General features: G+C 38.2%; 38 non-coding genes across 38 annotated transcripts; 26 read left to right on the forward strand and 12 right to left on the reverse strand.

The window, feature by feature from the left end:
* Positions 1 to 9: 9 nt before the first annotated feature.
* TRNAV-CAC (transfer RNA valine (anticodon CAC)) lies at positions 10 to 82 on the forward strand. Its single transcript has one exon. It is a non-coding gene; the product is annotated as a tRNA-Val (tRNA).
* A 297-nt stretch (positions 83 to 379) lies between these two features.
* TRNAV-AAC (transfer RNA valine (anticodon AAC)) lies at positions 380 to 452 on the reverse strand. The gene has a single exon. It is a non-coding gene; the product is annotated as a tRNA-Val (tRNA).
* A 145-nt stretch (positions 453 to 597) lies between these two features.
* TRNAV-CAC (transfer RNA valine (anticodon CAC)) lies at positions 598 to 670 on the forward strand. Its single transcript has one exon. It is a non-coding gene; the product is annotated as a tRNA-Val (tRNA).
* Positions 671 to 1,173: 503 nt separating this feature from the next.
* TRNAV-CAC (transfer RNA valine (anticodon CAC)) lies at positions 1,174 to 1,246 on the forward strand. The gene has a single exon. It is a non-coding gene; the product is annotated as a tRNA-Val (tRNA).
* A 297-nt stretch (positions 1,247 to 1,543) lies between these two features.
* Positions 1,544 to 1,616, reverse strand: TRNAV-AAC (transfer RNA valine (anticodon AAC)). Its single transcript has one exon. It is a non-coding gene; the product is annotated as a tRNA-Val (tRNA).
* Positions 1,617 to 1,761: 145 nt separating this feature from the next.
* TRNAV-CAC (transfer RNA valine (anticodon CAC)) lies at positions 1,762 to 1,834 on the forward strand. The gene has a single exon. It is a non-coding gene; the product is annotated as a tRNA-Val (tRNA).
* Positions 1,835 to 2,131: 297 nt separating this feature from the next.
* Positions 2,132 to 2,204, reverse strand: TRNAV-AAC (transfer RNA valine (anticodon AAC)). The gene has a single exon. It is a non-coding gene; the product is annotated as a tRNA-Val (tRNA).
* A 145-nt stretch (positions 2,205 to 2,349) lies between these two features.
* On the forward strand, positions 2,350 to 2,422 carry TRNAV-CAC (transfer RNA valine (anticodon CAC)). The gene has a single exon. It is a non-coding gene; the product is annotated as a tRNA-Val (tRNA).
* Positions 2,423 to 2,925: 503 nt separating this feature from the next.
* On the forward strand, positions 2,926 to 2,998 carry TRNAV-CAC (transfer RNA valine (anticodon CAC)). Its single transcript has one exon. It is a non-coding gene; the product is annotated as a tRNA-Val (tRNA).
* A 297-nt stretch (positions 2,999 to 3,295) lies between these two features.
* TRNAV-AAC (transfer RNA valine (anticodon AAC)) lies at positions 3,296 to 3,368 on the reverse strand. The gene has a single exon. It is a non-coding gene; the product is annotated as a tRNA-Val (tRNA).
* A 145-nt stretch (positions 3,369 to 3,513) lies between these two features.
* Positions 3,514 to 3,586, forward strand: TRNAL-CAA (transfer RNA leucine (anticodon CAA)). Its single transcript has one exon. It is a non-coding gene; the product is annotated as a tRNA-Leu (tRNA).
* Positions 3,587 to 4,036: 450 nt separating this feature from the next.
* Positions 4,037 to 4,109, reverse strand: TRNAV-AAC (transfer RNA valine (anticodon AAC)). The gene has a single exon. It is a non-coding gene; the product is annotated as a tRNA-Val (tRNA).
* A 721-nt stretch (positions 4,110 to 4,830) lies between these two features.
* On the forward strand, positions 4,831 to 4,903 carry TRNAV-CAC (transfer RNA valine (anticodon CAC)). Its single transcript has one exon. It is a non-coding gene; the product is annotated as a tRNA-Val (tRNA).
* Positions 4,904 to 5,406: 503 nt separating this feature from the next.
* Positions 5,407 to 5,479, forward strand: TRNAV-CAC (transfer RNA valine (anticodon CAC)). The gene has a single exon. It is a non-coding gene; the product is annotated as a tRNA-Val (tRNA).
* A 503-nt stretch (positions 5,480 to 5,982) lies between these two features.
* Positions 5,983 to 6,055, forward strand: TRNAV-CAC (transfer RNA valine (anticodon CAC)). Its single transcript has one exon. It is a non-coding gene; the product is annotated as a tRNA-Val (tRNA).
* Positions 6,056 to 6,352: 297 nt separating this feature from the next.
* Positions 6,353 to 6,425, reverse strand: TRNAV-AAC (transfer RNA valine (anticodon AAC)). The gene has a single exon. It is a non-coding gene; the product is annotated as a tRNA-Val (tRNA).
* Positions 6,426 to 7,138: 713 nt separating this feature from the next.
* On the forward strand, positions 7,139 to 7,211 carry TRNAV-CAC (transfer RNA valine (anticodon CAC)). Its single transcript has one exon. It is a non-coding gene; the product is annotated as a tRNA-Val (tRNA).
* Positions 7,212 to 7,508: 297 nt separating this feature from the next.
* On the reverse strand, positions 7,509 to 7,581 carry TRNAV-AAC (transfer RNA valine (anticodon AAC)). Its single transcript has one exon. It is a non-coding gene; the product is annotated as a tRNA-Val (tRNA).
* Positions 7,582 to 7,726: 145 nt separating this feature from the next.
* TRNAV-CAC (transfer RNA valine (anticodon CAC)) lies at positions 7,727 to 7,799 on the forward strand. The gene has a single exon. It is a non-coding gene; the product is annotated as a tRNA-Val (tRNA).
* A 503-nt stretch (positions 7,800 to 8,302) lies between these two features.
* On the forward strand, positions 8,303 to 8,375 carry TRNAV-CAC (transfer RNA valine (anticodon CAC)). The gene has a single exon. It is a non-coding gene; the product is annotated as a tRNA-Val (tRNA).
* A 503-nt stretch (positions 8,376 to 8,878) lies between these two features.
* TRNAV-CAC (transfer RNA valine (anticodon CAC)) lies at positions 8,879 to 8,951 on the forward strand. The gene has a single exon. It is a non-coding gene; the product is annotated as a tRNA-Val (tRNA).
* Positions 8,952 to 9,454: 503 nt separating this feature from the next.
* On the forward strand, positions 9,455 to 9,527 carry TRNAV-CAC (transfer RNA valine (anticodon CAC)). The gene has a single exon. It is a non-coding gene; the product is annotated as a tRNA-Val (tRNA).
* Positions 9,528 to 9,824: 297 nt separating this feature from the next.
* Positions 9,825 to 9,897, reverse strand: TRNAV-AAC (transfer RNA valine (anticodon AAC)). The gene has a single exon. It is a non-coding gene; the product is annotated as a tRNA-Val (tRNA).
* A 144-nt stretch (positions 9,898 to 10,041) lies between these two features.
* Positions 10,042 to 10,114, forward strand: TRNAV-CAC (transfer RNA valine (anticodon CAC)). Its single transcript has one exon. It is a non-coding gene; the product is annotated as a tRNA-Val (tRNA).
* A 504-nt stretch (positions 10,115 to 10,618) lies between these two features.
* TRNAV-CAC (transfer RNA valine (anticodon CAC)) lies at positions 10,619 to 10,691 on the forward strand. The gene has a single exon. It is a non-coding gene; the product is annotated as a tRNA-Val (tRNA).
* A 502-nt stretch (positions 10,692 to 11,193) lies between these two features.
* On the forward strand, positions 11,194 to 11,266 carry TRNAV-CAC (transfer RNA valine (anticodon CAC)). Its single transcript has one exon. It is a non-coding gene; the product is annotated as a tRNA-Val (tRNA).
* Positions 11,267 to 11,563: 297 nt separating this feature from the next.
* Positions 11,564 to 11,636, reverse strand: TRNAV-AAC (transfer RNA valine (anticodon AAC)). The gene has a single exon. It is a non-coding gene; the product is annotated as a tRNA-Val (tRNA).
* Positions 11,637 to 11,780: 144 nt separating this feature from the next.
* Positions 11,781 to 11,853, forward strand: TRNAV-CAC (transfer RNA valine (anticodon CAC)). Its single transcript has one exon. It is a non-coding gene; the product is annotated as a tRNA-Val (tRNA).
* A 503-nt stretch (positions 11,854 to 12,356) lies between these two features.
* On the forward strand, positions 12,357 to 12,429 carry TRNAV-CAC (transfer RNA valine (anticodon CAC)). The gene has a single exon. It is a non-coding gene; the product is annotated as a tRNA-Val (tRNA).
* Positions 12,430 to 12,932: 503 nt separating this feature from the next.
* Positions 12,933 to 13,005, forward strand: TRNAV-CAC (transfer RNA valine (anticodon CAC)). Its single transcript has one exon. It is a non-coding gene; the product is annotated as a tRNA-Val (tRNA).
* Positions 13,006 to 13,302: 297 nt separating this feature from the next.
* TRNAV-AAC (transfer RNA valine (anticodon AAC)) lies at positions 13,303 to 13,375 on the reverse strand. Its single transcript has one exon. It is a non-coding gene; the product is annotated as a tRNA-Val (tRNA).
* A 721-nt stretch (positions 13,376 to 14,096) lies between these two features.
* Positions 14,097 to 14,169, forward strand: TRNAV-CAC (transfer RNA valine (anticodon CAC)). Its single transcript has one exon. It is a non-coding gene; the product is annotated as a tRNA-Val (tRNA).
* Positions 14,170 to 14,671: 502 nt separating this feature from the next.
* On the forward strand, positions 14,672 to 14,744 carry TRNAV-CAC (transfer RNA valine (anticodon CAC)). The gene has a single exon. It is a non-coding gene; the product is annotated as a tRNA-Val (tRNA).
* A 297-nt stretch (positions 14,745 to 15,041) lies between these two features.
* On the reverse strand, positions 15,042 to 15,114 carry TRNAV-AAC (transfer RNA valine (anticodon AAC)). Its single transcript has one exon. It is a non-coding gene; the product is annotated as a tRNA-Val (tRNA).
* Positions 15,115 to 15,258: 144 nt separating this feature from the next.
* Positions 15,259 to 15,331, forward strand: TRNAV-CAC (transfer RNA valine (anticodon CAC)). The gene has a single exon. It is a non-coding gene; the product is annotated as a tRNA-Val (tRNA).
* Positions 15,332 to 15,833: 502 nt separating this feature from the next.
* TRNAV-CAC (transfer RNA valine (anticodon CAC)) lies at positions 15,834 to 15,906 on the forward strand. Its single transcript has one exon. It is a non-coding gene; the product is annotated as a tRNA-Val (tRNA).
* A 297-nt stretch (positions 15,907 to 16,203) lies between these two features.
* Positions 16,204 to 16,276, reverse strand: TRNAV-AAC (transfer RNA valine (anticodon AAC)). Its single transcript has one exon. It is a non-coding gene; the product is annotated as a tRNA-Val (tRNA).
* A 144-nt stretch (positions 16,277 to 16,420) lies between these two features.
* Positions 16,421 to 16,493, forward strand: TRNAV-CAC (transfer RNA valine (anticodon CAC)). Its single transcript has one exon. It is a non-coding gene; the product is annotated as a tRNA-Val (tRNA).
* Positions 16,494 to 16,656: the final 163 nt, after the last annotated feature.

Raw genomic sequence — 16,656 nt, forward strand, 5'->3', positions numbered from 1 at the left:
ATGTAACGAGTTTTCGTAGTGTAGTGGTTATCACGTTCGCCTCACATGCGAAATGCCCCCGGTTCGAACCCGGGCGAAAACAATAATTATTTAGTTTTAATTGACGCCGCAGGAGAAAACAAATTCCAATTTACTTATAATTAACACCACCTTATGAAACGTGTCGTTGAAGAAAATAGGTAAATTAGTGTACATTACACCTCTTTTCATATATAGTGCTAAGTTATACTTGGAACATTGATTACGTGGATTAAAATGCCAATAACTTTGATTAACGCCACTGCAGAACTGCAGTTCAAGAGAAGTTAGCTTTATGGGCACGTAGTTTCACATGGTATCCAGCATAGATAACGTTTCAAAATATTTACTGGCTTCATATTGTTTCCTCCTGGGCTCGAACCAGGGACCTTTCGCGTGTTAGGCGAACGTGATAACCACTACACTACGGAAACAGGCTGCTTGCTTTTCTCACATCTTCTCGAAAATACAATTAACAGTATAGTGAATTGATCACACAATCTTCCAATTTTGCAGTTTCAAAAACTTGCGAATACAACATTTGAAGCCTAACTGATTTTTTGCGATTTCATGTAACGAGTTTTCGTAGTGTAGTGGTTATCACGTTCGCCTCACACGCGAAAGGCCCCCGGTTCGAACCCGGGCGAAAACAAAAATCGTTAAGTTTTAATTGACGCCGCAGGAGAAAACAAATTCCAATTTACTTATAATTAACACCACCTTACGAAACGTGTCGTTGAAGACAATAGGTAAATTAGTGTACATTACACCTCTATTCATATATAGTGCTAAGTTATACTTGGAACATTGATAACGTGGATTAAAATGCAAATAACTTTGACTAACGCCACTGCAGAACTGCAGTTCAAGAGAAGTTAGCTTTATGGGCACGTAGTTTCACATGGTATCCAGCATAGATATCGTTTCAAAATATTTACTGGCTTCATATTGTTTCCGCCATGGACCTTTCGCGTGTTAGCCGAACGTGATAACCACTACACTACGGAAACAGGCTGCTTGCTTTTCTCACATCTTCTCGAAAATACAATTAACAGTATAGTGAATTGATCACACAATCTTCCAATTTTGCAGTTTCAAAAACTTGCGAATACAACATTTGAAGCCTAACTGATTTTTTGGGATTTCATGTAACGAGTTTTCGTAGTGTAGTGGTTATCACGTTTGCCTCACACGCGAAAGGCCCCCGGTTCGAACCCGGGCGAAAACAAATATCATTTAGTTTTAATTGACGCCGCAGGAGAAAACAAATTCCAGTTTACTTATAATTAACACCACCTTATGAAACGTGTCGTTGAAAACAATAGGTAAATTAGTGTACATTACACCTCTATTCATATATAGTGCTAAGTTATACTTGGAACATTGATAACGTGGATTAAAATGCAAATAACTTTGATTAACGCCACTGCAGAACTGCAGTTCAAGAGAAGTTAGCTTTATGGGCACGTAGTTTCACATGGTATCCAGCATAGATATCGATTCAAAATTTTTACTGGCTTCATATTGTTTCCGCCTGGGCTCGAACCAGGGACCTTTCGCGTGTTAGGCGAACGTGATAACCACTACAATACGGAAACAGGCTGCTTGCTTTTCTCACATCTTCTCGAAAATACAATTAACAGTATAGTGAATTGATCACACAATCTTCCAATTTTGCAGTTTCAAAAACTTGCGAATACAACATTTGAAGCCTAACTGATTTTTTGCGATTTCATGTAACGAGTTTTCGTAGTGTAGTGGTTATCACGTTCGCCTCACACGCGAAATGCCCCCGGTTCGAACCCGGGCGAAAATAAAAATCATTTAGTTTTAATTAACGCCGCATTGGAAAAGAAATTCCAATTTACTTATAATTAACACCACCTTATTAAACGTGTCGTTGAAGACAATAGGTAAATTAGTGTACATTACACCTCTATTCATATATAGTGCTAAGTTATACTTGGAACATTGATAACGTGGATTAAAATGCAAATAACTTTGATTAACGCCACTGCAGAACTGCAGTTCAAGAGAAGTTAGCTTTATGGGCACGTAGTTTCACATGGTATCCAGCATAGATATCGTTTCAAAATATTTACTGGCTTCATATTGTTTCCGCCTGGGCTCGAACCAGGGACCTTTCGCGTGTTAGGCGAACGTGATAACCACTACACTACGGAAACAAGTTGCTTGCTTTTCTCACATCTTCTCGAAAATACAATTAACAGTATAGTGAATTGATCACACAATCTTCCAATTTTGCAGTTTCAAAAACTTGCGAATACAACATTTGAAGCCTAACTGATTTTTTGCGATTTCATGTAACGAGTTTTCGTAGTGTAGTGGTTATCACGTTCGCCTCACAGGCGAAATGCCCCCGGTTCGAACCCGGGCGAAAACAATAATTATTTAGTTTTAATTGACGCCGCAGGAGAAAACAAATTCCAATTTACTTATAATTAACACCACCTTATGAAACGTGTCGTTGAAGACAATAGGTAAATTAGTGCACATTACACCTCTATTCATATATAGTGCTAAGTTATACTTGGAACATTGATAACGTGGATTAAAATGCAAATAACTTTGATTAACGCCACTGCAGAACTGCAGTTCAAGAGAAGTTAGCTTTATGGGCACGTAGTTTCACATGGTATCCAGCATAGATATCGTTTCAAAATATTTACTGGCTTCATATTGTTTCCGCCAGGGACCTTTCGCGTGTTAGCCGAACGTGATAGCCACTACACTACGGAAACAGGCTGCTTGCTTTTCTCACATCTTCTCGAAAATACAACTAACAGTATAGTGAATTGATCACACAATCTTCCAATTTTGCAGTTTCAAAAACTTGCGAATACAACATTTGAAGCCTAACTGATTTTTTGGGATTTCATGTAACGAGTTTTCGTAGTGTAGTGGTTATCACGTTTGCCTCACACGCGAAAGGCCCCCGGTTCGAACCCGGGCGAAAACAAATATCATTTAGTTTTAATTGACGCCGCAGGAGAAAACAAATTCCAGTTTACTTATAATTAACACCACCTTATGAAACGTGTCGTTGAAAACAATAGGTAAATTAGTGTACATTACACCTCTATTCATATATAGTGCTAAGTTATACTTGGAACATTGATAACGTGGATTAAAATGCAAATAACTTTGACTAACGCCACTGCAGAACTGCAGTTCAAGAGAAGTTAGCTTTATGGGCACGTAGTTTCACATGGTATCCAGCATAGATATCGTTTCAAAATATTTACTGGCTTCATATTGTTTCCGCCTGGTCTCGAACCAGGGACCTTTCGCGTGTTAGACGAACGTGATAACCACTACACTACGGAAACAGGCTGCTTGCTTTTCTCACATCTTCTCGAAAATACAATTAACAGTATAGTGAATTGATCATACAATCTTCCAATTTTGCAGTTTCAAAAACTTGCGAATACAACATTTGAAGCCTAACTGATTTTTTGGGATTTCATGTAACGAGTTTTCGTAGTGTAGTGGTTATCACGTTCGCCTCAAACGCGAAAGGCCCCCGGTTCGAACCCGGGCGAAAACAAAAATCATTTAGTTTTAATTGACGCCGCAGGAGAAAACAAATTCCAATTTACTTATAATAAACACCATCTTATGAAACGTGTCGTTGAAGACAATAGGTAAATTAGTGTACATTACACGCGAAAGGCCCCCGGTTCGAACCCGGGCGAAAACAAAAATCATTGAGTTTTAATTAACGCTGCAGGAGAAAATAAATTCCAATTTACTTATAATTAACACCACCTTTTGAAACGTGTCGTTGAAGACAATAGGTAAATTAGTGTACATTACACCTCTATTCATATATAGTGCTAAGTTATACTTGGAACATTGATAACGTGGATTAAAATGCAAATAACTTTGATTAACGCCACTGCAGAACTGCAGTTCAAGAGAAGTTAGCTTTATGGGCACGTAGTTTCACATGGTATCCAGCATAGATATCGTTTCAAAATATTTACTGGCTTCATATTGTTACCGCCTGGGCTCGAACCAGGGACCTTTCGCGTGTTAGGCGAACGTGATAACCACTACACCACGGAAACAGGTTGCTTGCTTTTCTCACATCTTCTCGAAAATACAATTAACAGTATAGTGAATTGATCACACAATCTTCCAATTTTGCAGTTTCAAAAACTTGCGAATACAACATTTGAAGCCTAACTGATTTTTCGCGATTTTATGTAAGGAGTGTTCGTAGTGTAGTGGTTATCACGTTTGCCTCACACACGAAAGGCCCCCGGTTCGAACCCGGGCGAAAACAAAAATCATTGAGTTTTAATTAACGCTGCAGGAGAAAAGAAATTCCAATTAACTTATAATTAACACCACCTTATGAAACGTGTCGTTGAAGACAATAGGTAAATTAGTGTACATTACACCTCTATTCATATATAGTGCTAAGTTATACTTGGAACATTGATAACGTGGATTAAAATGCAAATAACTTTGATTAACGCCACTGCAGAACTGCAATTCAAGAGAAGTTAGCTTTATGGGCACGTAGTTTCACATGGTATCCTGCATAGATATCGTTTCAAAATATTTACTGGCTTCATATTGTTTCCGCCAGGGACCTTTCGCGTGTTAGCCGAACGTGATAACCACTACACTACGGAAACAGGCTGCTTGCTTTTCTCACATCTTCTCGAAAATACAATTAACAGTATAGTGAATTGATCACACAATCTTCCAATTTTGCAGTTTCAAAAACTTGCGAATACAACATTTGAAGCCTAACTGATTTTTTGCGATTTCATGTAACGAGTTTTCGTAGTGTAGTGGTTATCACGTTTGCCTCACACGCTAAAGGCCCCCGGTTCGAACCCGGGCGAAAACAAATATCATTTAGTTTTAGTTGACGCCGCAGGAGAAAACAAATTCCAATTTACTTATAATTAACACCACCTTATGAAACGTGTCGTTGAAGACAATAGGTAAATTAGTGTACATTACACCTCTATTCATATATAGTGCTAAGTTATACTTGGAACATTGATAACGTGGATTAAAATGCAAATAACTTTGATTAACGCCACTGCAGAACTGCAGTTCAAGAGAAGTTAGCTTTATGGGCACGTAGTTTCACATGGTATCCAGCATAGATATCGTTTCAAAATATTTACTGGCTTCATATTGTTTCCGCCAGGGACCTTTCGCGTGTTAGCCGAACGTGATAACCACTACACTACGGAAACAGGCTGCTTGCTTTTCTCACATCTTCTCGAAAATACAATTAACAGTATAGTGAATTGATCACACAATCCTCCAATTTTGCAGTTTCAAAAACTTGCGAATACAACATTTGAAGCCTAACTGATTTTTTGCGATTTCATGTAACGAGTTTTCGTAATGTAGTGGTTATCACGTTTGCCTCACACGCGAAAGGCTCCCGGTTCGAACCCGGGCGAAAACAAAATTCATTTAGTTTTAATTAACGCTGCAGGAGAAAAGAAATTCCAATTAACTTATAATTAACACCACCTTATGAAACGTGTCGTTGAAGACAATAGGTAAATTAGTGTACATTACACCTCTATTCATATATAGTGCTAAGTTATACTTGGAACATTGATAACGTGGATTAAAATGCAAATAACTTTGATTAACGCCACTGCAGAACTGCAGTTCAAGAGAAGTTAGCTTTATGGGCACGTAGTTTCACATGGTATCCAGCATAGATATCGTTTCAAAATATTTACTGGCTTCATATTGTTTCCGCCAGGGACCTTTCGCGTGTTAGCCGAACGTGATAACCACTACACTACGGAAACAGGCTGCTTGCTTTTCTCACATCTTCTCGAAAATACAATTAACAGTATAGTGAATTGATCACACAATCCTCCAATTTTGCAGTTTCAAAAACTTGCGAATACAACATTTGAAGCCTAACTGATTTTTTGCGATTTCATGTAACGAGTTTTCGTAATGTAGTGGTTATCACGTTTGCCTCACACGCGAAAGGCTCCCGGTTCGAACCCGGGCGAAAACAAAATTCATTTAGTTTTAATTAACGCTGCAGGAGAAAAGAAATTCCAATTAACTTATAATTAACACCACCTTATGAAACGTGTCGTTGAAGACAATAGGTAAATTAGCGTACATTACACTTCTATTCATATATAGTGCTAAGTTATACTTGGAACATTGATAACGTGGATTAAAATGCAAATAACATTGATTAACGCCACTGCAGTACTGCAGTTCAAGAGAAGTTAGCTTTATGGGCACGTAGTTTCACATGGTATCCAGCATAGATATCGTTTCAAAATATTTACTGGCTTCATATTGTTTCCGCCTGGGCTCGAACCAGGGATCTTTCGCGTGTTAGGCGAACGTGATAACCACTTCACTACGGAAACAGGCTGCTTGTTTTTCTCACATCTTCTCGAAAATACAATTAACAGTATAGTGAATTGATCACACAATCTTCCAATTTTGCAGTTTCAAAAACTTGCGAATACAACATTTGAAGCCTAACTGATTTTTTGCGATTTTATGTAAGGAGTGTTCGTAGTGTAGTGGTTATCACGTTTGCCTCACACACGAAAGGCCCCCGGTTCGAACCCGGGCGAAAACAAAAATCATTGAGTTTTAATTAACGCTGCAAAATAAAAGAAATTCCAATTAACTTATAATTAACACCACCTTATGAAACGTGTCGTTGAAGACAATAGGTAAATTAGTGTACATTACACCTCTATTCATATATAGTACTAAGTTATACTTGGAACATTGATAACGTGGATTAAAATGCAAATAACTTTGATTAACGCCACTGCAGAACTGCAGTTCAAGAGAAGTTAGCTTTATGGGCACGTAGTTTCACATGGTATCCAGCATAGATATCGTTTCAAAATATTTACTGGCTTCATATTGTTTCCGCCAGGGACCTTTCGCGTGTTAGCCGAACGTGATAACCACTACACTACGGAAACAGGCTGCTTGCTTTACTCACATCTTCTCGAAAATACAATTAACAGTATAGTGAATTGATCTTCCAATTTTGCAGTTTCAAAAACCTGCGAATACAACATTTGAAGCCTAACTGATTTTTTGCGATTTCATGTAACGAGTTTTCGTAGTGTAGTGGTTATCACGTTCGCCTCACACGCGAAAGGCCCCCGGTTCGAACCCGGGCGAAAACAAAATTCATTTAGTTATAATTAACGCTGCAGGAGAAAATAAATTCCAATTTACTTATAATTAACACCACCTTGTGAAACGTGTCGTTGAAGACAATAGGTAAATTAGCGTACATTACACTTCTATTCATATATAGTGCTAAGTTATACTTGGAACATTGATAACGTGGATTAAAATGCAAATAACTTTGATTAACGCCACTGCAGTACTGCAGTTCAAGAGATGTTAGCTTTATGGGCACGTAGTTTCACATGGTATCCAGCATAGATATCGTTTCAAAATATTTACTGGCTTCATATTGTTTCCGCTTGGGCTCGAACCAGGGACCTTTCGCGTGTTAGGCGAACGTGATAACCAGTACACCACGGAAACAGGTTGCTTGCTTTTCTCACATCTTCTCGAAAATACAATTAACAGTATAGTGAATTGATCACACAATCTTCCAATTTTGCAGTTTCAAAAACTTGCGAATACAACATTTGAAGCCTAACTGATTTTTTGCGATTTCATGTAACGAGTTTTCGTAGTGTAGTGGTTATCACGTTCGCCTCACACGCGAAAGGCCCCCGGTTCAAACCCGGGCGAAAACAAATATCATTTAGTTTTAATTGACGCCGCAGGAGAAAACAAATTCCAATTTACTTATAATTAACACCACCTTATGAAACGTGTCGTTGAAGACAATAGGTAAATTAGTGTAAATTACACCTCTATTCATATATAGTGCTAAGTTATACTTGGAACATTTATAACGTGGATTAAAATGCAAATAACTTTGATTAACGCCACTGCAGAACTGCAGTTCAAGAGAAGTTAGCTTTATGGGCACGTAGTTTCACATGGTATCCAGCATAGATATCGTTTCAAAATATTTACTGGCTTCATATTGTTTCCGCCAGGGACCTTTCGCGTGTTAGCCGAACGTGATAACCACTACACTACGGAAACAGGCTGCTTGCTTTTCTCACATCTTCTCGAAAATACAATTAACAGTATAGTGAATTGATCACACAATCTTCCAATTTTGCAGTTTCAAAAACTTGCGAATACAACATTTGAAGCCTAACTGATTTTTTGGAATTTCATGTAACGAGTTTTCGTAGTGTAGTGGTTATCACGTTCGCCTCACACGCGAAAGGCCCCCGGTTCGAACCCGGGCGAAAACAAATATCATTTAGTTTTAATTGACGCCGCAGGAGAAAACAAATTCCAATTTGCTTCTAATTAACACCACCTTATGAAACGTGTCATTGAAGACAATAGGTAAATTAGTGTACATTACACATCTATTCATATATTGTGCTAAGTTATACTTGGAACATTGATAACGTGGATTAAAATGCAAATAACTTTGATTAACGCCACTGCAGAACTGCAGTTCAAGAGAAGTTAGCTTTATGGGCACGTAGTTTCACATGGTATCCAGCATAGATATCGTTTCAAAATATTTACTGGCTTCATATTGTTTCCGCCAGGGACCTTTCGCGTGTTAGCCGAACGTGATAACCACTACACTACGGAAACAGGCTGCTTGCTTTTCTCACATCTTCTCGAAAATACAATTAACAGTATAGTGAATTGATCACACAATCTTCCAATTTTGCAGTTTCAAAAACTTGCGAATACAACATTTGAAGCCTAACTGATTTTTTGGGATTTCATGTAACGAGTTTTCGTAGTGTAGTGGTTATCACGTTCGCCTCACACGCGAAAGGCCCCCGGTTCGAACCCGGGCGAAAACAAATATCATTTAGTTTTAATTGACGCCGCAGGAGAAAACAAATTCCAATTTACTTATATTTAACACCACCTTATGAAACGTGTCGTTGAAGACAATAGGTAAATTAGTGTACATTACACCTCTATTCATATATAGTGCTAAGTTATACTTGGAACATTGATAACGTGGATTAAAATGCAAATAACTTTGATTAAAGCCACTGCAGAACTGCAGTTCAAGAGAAGTTAGCTTTATGGGCACGTAGTTTCACATGGTATCCAGCATAGATATCGTTTCAAAATATTTACTGGCTTCATATTGTTTCCGCCAGGGACCTTTCGCGTGTTAGGCGAACGTGATAACCACTACACTACGGAAACAGGCTGCTTGCTTTTCTCACATCTTCTCGAAAATACAATTAACAGTATAGTGAATTGATCACACAATCTTCCAATTTTGCAGTTTCAAAAACCTGCGAATACAACATTTGAAGCCTAACTGATTTTTTGGGATTTCATGTAACGAGTTTTCGTAGTGTAGTGGTTATCACGTTCGCCTCACACGAGAAAGGCCCCAGGTTCGAACCCGGGCGAAAACAAATATCATTTAGTTTTAATTGACGCCGCAGGAGAAAACAAATTCCAATTTACTCATAATTAACACCACCTTATGAAACGTGTCGTTGAAGACAATAGGTAAATTAGTGTACATTACACCTCTATTCATATATAGTGCTAAGTTATACTTGGAACATTGATAACGTGGATTAAAATGCAAATAGCTTTGATTAACGCCACTGCAGAACTGCAGTTCAAGAGAAGTTAGCTTTATGGGCACGTAGTTTCACATGGTATCCAGCATAGATATCGTTTCAAAATATTTACTGGCTTCATATTGTTTCCGCCTGGGATCGAACCAGGGACCTTTCGCGTGTTAGGCGAACGTGATAACCACTACACTACGGAAACAGGCTGCTTGCTTTTCTCACATCTTCTCGAAAATACAATTAACAGTATAGTGAATTGATCACACAATCTTCCAATTTTGCAGTTTCAAAAACTTGCGAATACAACATTTGAAGCCTAACTGATTTTTGCGATTTCATGTAACGAGTTTTCGTAGTGTAGTGGTTATCACGTTCGCCTCACACGAGAAAGGCCCCCGGTTCGAACCCGGGCGAAAACAAATATCATTTAGTTTTAATTGACGCCGCAGGAGAAAACAAATTCCAATTTACTCATAATTAACACCACCTTATGAAACGTGTCGTTGAAGACAATAGGTAAATTAGTGTACATTACACATCTATTCATATATAGTGCTAAGTTATACTTGGAACATTGATAACGTGGATTAAAATGCAAATAACTTTGATTAACGCCACTGCAGAACTGCAGTTCAAGAGAAGTTAGCTTTATGGGCACGTAGTTTCACATGGTATCCAGCATAGATATCGTTTCAAAATATTTACTGGCTTCATATTGTTTTCCGCCAGGGACCTTTCGCGTGTTAGGCGAACGTGATAACCACAACACTACGGAAACAGGCTGCTTGCTTTTCTCACATCTTCTCGAAAATACAATTAACAGTATAGTGAATTGATCACACAATCTGCCAATTTTGCAGTTTCAAAAACTTGCGAATACAACATTTGAAGCCTAACTGATTTTTTGCGATTTCATGTAACGAGTTTTCGTAGTGTAGTGGTTATCACGTTTGCCTCACACGCGAAAGGCCTCCGGTTCGAACCCGAGCGAAAACAAAAATCATTGAGTTTTAATTAACGCTGCAGGAGAAAAGAAATTCCAATTAACTTATAATTAACACCACCTTATGAAACGTGTCGTTGAAGACAATAGGTAAATTAGTGTACATTACACCTCTATTCATATATAGTGCTAAGTTATACTTGGAACATTGATAACGTGGATTAAAATGCAAATAACTTTGATTAACGCCACTGCAGAACTGCAGTTCAAGAGAAGTTAGCTTTATGGGCACGTAGTTTCACATGGTATCCAGCATAGATATCGTTTCAAAATATTTACTGGCTTCATATTGTTTCCCTAGGGACCTTTCGCGTGTTAGCCGAACGTGATAACCACTACACTACGGAAACAGGCTGCTTGCTTTTCTCACATCTTCTCGAAAATACAATTAACAGTATAGTGAATTGATCACACAATCTTCCAATTTTGCAGTTTCAAAAACTTGCGAATACAACATTTGAAGCCTAACTGATTTTTTGGGATTTCATGTAACGAGTTTTCGTAGTGTAGTGGTTATCACGTTCGCCTCACACGCGAAAGGCCCCCGGTTCGAACCCGGGCGAAAACAAATATCATTTAGTTTTAATTGACGCCGCAGGAGAAAACAAATTCCAATTTACTTATAATTAACACCACCTTATGAAACGTGTCGTTGAAGACAATAGGTAAATTAGTGTACATTACACCTCTATTCATATATAGTGCTAAGTTATACTTGGAACATTGATAACGTGGATTAAAATGCAAATAACTTTGATTAACGCCACTGCAGAACTGCAGTTCAAGAGAAGTTAGCTTTATGGGCACGTAGTTTCACATGGTATCCAGCATAGATATCGTTTCAAAATATTTACTGGCTTCATATTGTTTCCGCCTGGGCTCGAACCAGGGACCTTTCGCGTGTTAGGCGAACGTGATAACCACTACACTACGGAAACAGGCTGCTTGCTTTTCTCACATCTTCTCGAAAATACAATTAACAGTATAGTGAATTGATCACACAATCTTCCAATTTTGCAGTTTCAAAAACTTGCGAATACAACATTTGAAGCCTAACTGATTTTTGCGATTTCATGTAACGAGTTTTCGTAGTGTAGTGGTTATCACGTTTGCCTCACACGCGAAAGGCCCCCGGTTCGAACCCGGGCGAAAACAAAAATAATTGAGTTTTAATTAACGCTGCAGGAGAAAAGAAATTCCAATTAACTTATAATTAACACCACCTTATGAAACGTGTCGTTGAAGACAATAGGTAAATTAGTGTACATTACACCTCTATTCGTATATAGTGCTAAGTTATACTTGGAACATTGATAACGTGGACTAAAATGCAAATAACTTTGATTAACGCCACTGCAGAACTGCAGTTCAAGAGAAGTTAGCTTTATGGGCACGTAGTTTCACATGGTATCCAGCATAGATATCGTTTCAAAATATTTACTGGCTTCATATTGTTTCCGCCAGGGACCTTTCGCGTGTTAGCCGAACGTGATAACCACTACACTACGGAAACAGGCTGCTTGCTTTTCTCACATCTTCTCGAAAATACAATTAACAGTATAGTGAATTGATCACACAATCTTCCAATTTTGCAGTTTCAAAAACCTGCGAATACAACATTTGAAGCCTAACTGATTTTTTGGGATTTCATGTAACGAGTTTTCGTAGTGTAGTGGTTATCACGTTCGCCTCACACGCGAAAGGCCCCCGGTTCGAACCCGGGCGAAAACAAAAATCATTGAGTTTTAATTAACGCTGCAGGAGAAAAGAAATTCCAATTAACTTATAATTAACACCACCTTATGAAACGTGTCGTTGAAGACAATAGGTAAATTAGTGAACATTACACCTCTATTCATATATAGTGCTAAGTTATACTTGGAACATTGATAACGTGGATTAAAATGCAAATAACTTTGATTAACGCCACTGCAGAACTGCAGTTCAAGAGAAGTTAGCTTTATGGGCACGTAGTTTCACATGGTATCCAGCATAGATATCGTTTCAAAATATTTACTGGCTTCATATTGTTTCCGCCAGGGACCTTTCGCGTGTTAGGCGAACGTGATAACCACTACACTACGGAAACAGGCTGCTTGCTTTTCTCACATCTTCTCGAAAATACAATTAACAGTATAGTGAATTGATCACACAATCTTCCAATTTTGCAGTTTCAAAAACCTGCGAATACAACATTTGAAGCCTAACTGATTTTTTGGGATTTCATGTAACGAGTTTTCGTAGTGTAGTGGTTATCACGTTCGCCTCACACGAGAAAGGCCCCCGGTTCGAACCCGGGCGAAAACAAATATCATTTAGTTTTAATTGACGCCGCAGGAGAAAACAAATTCCAATTTACTTATAATTAACACCACCTTATGAAACGTGTCGTTGAAGACAATAGGTAAATTAGTGTACATTACACCTCTATTCATATATAGTGCTAAGTTATACTTGGAACATTGATAACGTGGATTAAAATGCAAATAGCTTTGATTAACGCCACTGCAGAACTGCAGTTCAAGAGAAGTTAGCTTTATGGGCACGTAGTTTCACATGGTATCCAGCATAGATATCGTTTCAAAATATTTACTGGCTTCATATTGTTTCCGCCTGGGCTCGAACCAGGGACCTTTCGCGTGTTAGGCGAACGTGATAACCACTACACTACGGAAACAGGCTGCTTGCTTTTCTCACATCTTCTCGAAAATACAATTAACAGTATAGTGAATTGATCACACAATCTTCCAATTTTGCAGTTTCAAAAACTTGCGAATACAACATTTGAAGCCTAACTGATTTTTGCGATTTCATGTAACGAGTTTTCGTAGTGTTGTGGTTATAACGTTCGCCTCACACGAGAAAGGCCCCCGGTTCGAACCCGGGCGAAAACAAATATCATTTAGTTTTAATTGACGCCGCAGGAGAAAACAAATTCCAATTTACTCATAATTAACACCACCTTATGAAACGTGTCGTTGAAGACAATAGGTAAATTAGTGTACATTACACATCTATTCATATATAGTGCTAAGTTATACTTGGAACATTGATAACGTGGATTAAAATGCAAATAACTTTGATTAACGCCACTGCAGAACTGCAGTTCAAGAGAAGTTAGCTTTATGGGCACGTAGTTTCACATGGTATCCAGCATAGATATCGTTTCAAAATATTTACTGGCTTCATATTGTTTTCCGCCAGGGACCTTTCGCGTGTTAGGCGAACGTGATAACCACAACACTACGGAAACAGGCTGCTTGCTTTTCTCACATCTTCTCGAAAATACAATTAACAGTATAGTGAATTGATCACACAATCTGCCAATTTTGCAGTTTCAAAAACTTGCGAATACAACATTTGAAGCCTAACTGATTTTTTGCGATTTCATGTAACGAGTTTTCGTAGTGTAGTGGTTATCACGTTTGCCTCACACGCGAAAGGCCTCCGGTTCGAACCCGAGCGAAAACAAAAATCATTGAGTTTTAATTAACGCTGCAGGAGAAAAGAAATTCCAATTAACTTATAATTAACACCACCTTATGAAACGTGTCGTTGAAGACAATAGGTAAATTAGTGTACATTACACCTCTATTCATATATAGTGCTAAGTTATACTTGGAACATTGATAACGTGGATTAAAATGCAAATAACTTTGATTAACGCCACTGCAGAACTGCAGTTCAAGAGAAGTTAGCTTTATGGGCACGTAGTTTCACATGGTATCCAGCATAGATATCGTTTCAAAATATTTACTGGCTTCATATTGTTTCCCTAGGGACCTTTCGCGTGTTAGCCGAACGTGATAACCACTACACTACGGAAACAGGCTGCTTGCTTTTCTCACATCTTCTCGAAAATACAATTAACAGTATAGTGAATTGATCACACAATCTTCCAATTTTGCAGTTTCAAAAACTTGCGAATACAACATTTGAAGCCTAACTGATTTTTTGGGATTTCATGTAACGAGTTTTCGTAGTGTAGTGGTTATCACGTTCGCCTCACACGCGAAAGGCCCCCGGTTCGAACCCGGGCGAAAACAAATATCATTTAGTTTTAATTGACGCCGCAGGAGAAAACAAATTCCAATTTACTTATAATTAACACCACCTTATGAAACGTGTCGTTGAAGACAATAGGTAAATTAGTGTACATTACACCTCTATTCATATATAGTGCTAAGTTATACTTGGAACATTGATAACGTGGATTAAAATGCAAATAACTTTGATTAACGCCACTGCAGAACTGCAGTTCAAGAGAAGTTAGCTTTATGGGCACGTAGTTTCACATGGTATCCAGCATAGATATCGTTTCAAAATATTTACTGGCTTCATATTGTTTCCGCCTGGGCTCGAACCAGGGACCTTTCGCGTGTTAGGCGAACGTGATAACCACTACACTACGGAAACAGGCTGCTTGCTTTTCTCACATCTTCTCGAAAATACAATTAACAGTATAGTGAATTGATCACACAATCTTCCAATTTTGCAGTTTCAAAAACTTGCGAATACAACATTTGAAGCCTAACTGATTTTTGCGATTTCATGTAACGAGTTTTCGTAGTGTAGTGGTTATCACGTTTGCCTCACACGCGAAAGGCCCCCGGTTCGAACCCGGGCGAAAACAAAAATAATTGAGTTTTAATTAACGCTGCAGGAGAAAAGAAATTCCAATTAACTTATAATTAACACCACCTTATGAAACGTGTCGTTGAAGACAATAGGTAAATTAGTGTACATTACACCTCTATTCATATATAGTGCTAAGTTATTCTTGGAACATTGATAACGTGGATTAAAATGCAAATAACTTTGATTAACGCCACTGCAGAACTGCAGTTCAAGAGAAGTTAGCTTTATGGGCACGTAGTTTCACATGGTATCCAGCATAGATATCGTTTCAAAATATTTACTGGCTTCATATTGTTTCCCTAGGGACCTTTCGCGTGTTAGCCGAACGTGATAACCACTACACTACGGAAACAGGCTGCTTGCTTTTCTCACATCTTCTCGAAAATACAATTAACAGTATAGTGAATTGATCACACAATCTTCCAATTTTGCAGTTTCAAAAACTTGCGAATACAACATTTGAAGCCTAACTGATTTTTTGGGATTTCATGTAACGAGTTTTCGTAGTGTAGTGGTTATCACGTTCGCCTCACACGCGAAAGGCCCCCGGTTCGAACCCGGGCGAAAACAAATATCATTTAGTTTTAATTGACGCCGCAGGAGAAAACAAATTCCAATTTACTTATAATTAACACCACCTTATGAAACGTGTCGTTGAAGACAATAGGTAAATTAGTGTACATTACACCTCTATTCATATATAGTGCTAAGTTATACTTGGAACATTGATAACGTGGATTAAAATGCAAATAACTTTGATTAACGCCACTGCAGAACTGCAGTTCAAGAGAAGTTAGCTTTATGGGCACGTAGTTTCACATGGTATCCAGCATAGATATCGTTTCAAAATATTTACTGGCTTCATATTGTTTCCGCCTGGGCTCGAACCAGGGACCTTTCGCGTGTTAGGCGAACGTGATAACCACTACACTACGGAAACAGGCTGCTTGCTTTTCTCACATCTTCTCGAAAATACAATTAACAGTATAGTGAATTGATCACACAATCTTCCAATTTTGCAGTTTCAAAAACTTGCGAATACAACATTTGAAGCCTAACTGATTTTTGCGATTTCATGTAACGAGTTTTCGTAGTGTAGTGGTTATCACGTTTGCCTCACACGCGAAAGGCCCCCGGTTCGAACCCGGGCGAAAACAAAAATAATTGAGTTTTAATTAACGCTGCAGGAGAAAAGAAATTCCAATTAACTTATAATTAACACCACCTTATGAAACGTGTCGTTGAAGACAATAGGTAAATTAGTGTACATTACACCTCTATTCGTATATAGTGCTAAGTTATACTTGGAACATTGATAAC

The sequence above is a fragment of the Saccoglossus kowalevskii genome, chromosome 19 (assembly GCF_978046115.1).
Source record: "Saccoglossus kowalevskii chromosome 19, keSacKowa6.1, whole genome shotgun sequence".
Classification (NCBI taxonomy): Eukaryota; Metazoa; Hemichordata; class Enteropneusta; family Harrimaniidae; genus Saccoglossus; species Saccoglossus kowalevskii.